The sequence below is a fragment of the Triticum aestivum genome, chromosome 7D, assembly GCF_018294505.1.
Source record: "Triticum aestivum cultivar Chinese Spring chromosome 7D, IWGSC CS RefSeq v2.1, whole genome shotgun sequence".
In the NCBI taxonomy this organism is placed as follows: domain Eukaryota; kingdom Viridiplantae; phylum Streptophyta; class Magnoliopsida; order Poales; family Poaceae; genus Triticum; species Triticum aestivum.
In genome coordinates this window covers 209913745-209916309 of record NC_057814.1, presented here as the reverse complement: position 1 = coordinate 209916309, position 2565 = coordinate 209913745, and the positions used below count along the sequence as shown (strand labels likewise).

At 54.2% G+C, this 2565-nt stretch overlaps 1 long non-coding RNA gene across 1 annotated transcript; it reads right to left on the bottom strand.

Moving 5' to 3' along the window:
- Positions 1–932: 932 nt before the first annotated feature.
- On the bottom strand, positions 933–2221 carry LOC123163661 (uncharacterized). The gene is made up of 3 exons (XR_006481937.1): positions 1268–2221; positions 1121–1188; positions 933–1012 (listed from the first exon to the last, which is right to left on the bottom strand). It is a non-coding gene; the product is annotated as an uncharacterized lncRNA (long non-coding RNA).
- Positions 2222–2565: the final 344 nt, after the last annotated feature.

The following is a 2565-nucleotide window of genomic DNA, read 5'->3' as shown; positions in this document are numbered from 1 at the left end:
GACCAACGGCGTTCTGACAAAACCGATCTACTGCCATGACACTCTCTCGGCCACTCCGACTCACTCCCCACTGGGCTCATCCTGGGTGGCCCCGTGTCTACCAAAGATACAACGACCACCGTCGTGGCCAAAACGTACCTCACGGGGACCGGACCCATAATAACAACAACGGGCACACAAGGTTATGTCCGCCTACCTAATCAGGGTAGCGCACGCCCATAACCTTCCCTCGTTGGAGGCACCGGCGAGAGGCACGACAATAGACCCAGTTAGGACCTTCCCATAAAGGTACGCGTGGTTGCACTGGTCAGTTTCGATATGGTGGCACCATGACTCAGCCAACAGTTGTTCAAGTTCAATTAAATCCGGTTAAACTTGAATGCAATATTCTGAGCCATGATAAAATAACATGATGCATATACAAAGCATGAGCATGATATCAACATAAGCACGGGATGCAACATAACTATCCACCATATCAACTATGAATAAATCACCAACTGAACATGGCATAATGACGAGCATAAATATTACAAGTGCAACACTACTCATAGTATAACATGACCACTAGCATCAACCATAAATACCATGCAAAAACTCATCAATAACATTACCGAGTAACACTTAACCAACTAACAGCAAAGGAACAACGCATATTAACAGTACTCGATAACCGACGTTAGTCATGCACCGAAGAACATGACCAACCCAACATGTACTACTATCAAGCATGGCAATATGAAAGTAATACTAGCAACTAGCAGGGCATGCTAACCAGGTGCATAACAACATAGCAAGCAAGTGAGCACTAACCCAGAAGCACTACCGAAACAACGATAACCATATTTTAAACAAGCCATCATTTAATAAATATTCAAGTTGAAAACCATGGCTACTGCATGACTATCATGCAAGTGGGTATTGTGGCTTGCCTGGGGATGAAGAAGGCACCGGGAAGAAGTGCGGTGAAGCCGCGAAAAGATTTGCCGGAAACAGTTCTCTTTCGGAGGGGCTGTTTAAGTGCAAGGGCAAAAAGGTCATTTTCACAGTGCCAAACCATAGTTAAAATGATACCAAAAGTTCGGGCTCGAAGAGACGAAGATGTGGGCTTTGGAATCACCTCATTTGGAGTCTCGAGCAAAAAGTTATAGCCCGACGAAGTTCAGGGACCGATCTGTAAAAGAATCTCTACAAACAGGCCCCTGAGTGAGAAAACAGAAGGCGCCTAAGGAGAGAATACGTTTTCAGACTAGGAAAGCGCACTTACGGCTGGAGTAGAAGAGAAATACGCTTTCTGAAGGCGAAAACGTACTCCTTGGAAGTACGCTTCCACTTATCCACGTGGACAGTGGCGGGGCCCGGGCTTGAGGTCGCTTGCGTGCGGGTCCCGTGGAGTGGGGCCCGTCACTTATCCACGTCGGCACCGGGGTCAACACCCTATTAGGCTGACTGGTGGGGTCGAGGCGACGCGGGGCCCACCTTGCCTGGCTCGGTCGTCTTCTTCCCCCGCTCCCCCGGCCAGAAGCAGAGGCGAGGCAGGGGAGGGGCAAATGGCGACGAGCTTGGCCGGCTCCGGCCGTCTCCGGTGAGGGCGAAGCCACCGGTGGGCTCTGGAGGCCATGTCGCTTCCATCCAGAGAGGACACGGGCACCGGGGAGAGCTAGGGCGGCTGCGGCTGGAGGCAACAGAGAGTACGGCCGGCGGCGGCCGTTCTATGGAGGCGCGGCCACAGGGCCTCCGGCGAGAAACCGAGGGGTGGGGAAGACTCGCGGGACATAGGGGAGTCGCCTGGTGGTGGAGAAGAGGAGAGGGAGGGCTTGGCCCGAGCCAATTTAGGTAGAGGAGGGCGGCGGCCATGGTGACCAACAGAGGCGAAGAGGGCTTCCCGAGCTCGGGCTAGTGGCTAGGCAGGACCAGAGGAGTGAGGGGAGGCGAGTGGTGTGCTCGGGAGGCCGCAGGGAGGGCTATTTATAGACGGGGCGAGAGGGATGGGCTCGGGTGCCGCCGGGCACATCCGGCCGAGGCTCTGGCGACGGCCAGCGAGCACGGGATGGTGCGAGAAGGCGACGAGGGAGGCAACGGACGAGCTATGAGACGCACAGGGTAAGGGGACCGAGGGTGCAGAGGAGAAGCGGCCACGGCGCCATTAAAGCTCGATCGGCCATAGTGCGCCATGGGCGCGCGGCGACGAGCGCTGACGGAGGGGGAAACGGCTCCAGGAGGACGGTGACGATGCGGGCTAGCTGTGGGACATGCTCACGAGCGCGAAGACGACAAGAGGGAGAGGGGACCGAGCAAGAAACCATCCTGGACGCGGCCATGGCATTGCCAGAGAGGTGGTGACCGCGTGAGTTGGTGAGGAGAAAGTGCCAAAGGATTGCAAACGTTGTCTAGTGCGTAGTTCATCCAGGGGAGGTTACAACTAAGGTGGTAGTTCGGTGAAAAGAGCTCCGGTTGAATGGTAATTAACCTCTAAAGTTTACTGCAGTAAACTTGGATGAGAACTGCTGATCAACAGGAAGGAGTTTGGAAGCAATGGAGTTGTCTGGAAGGTTTAGGGTAAGA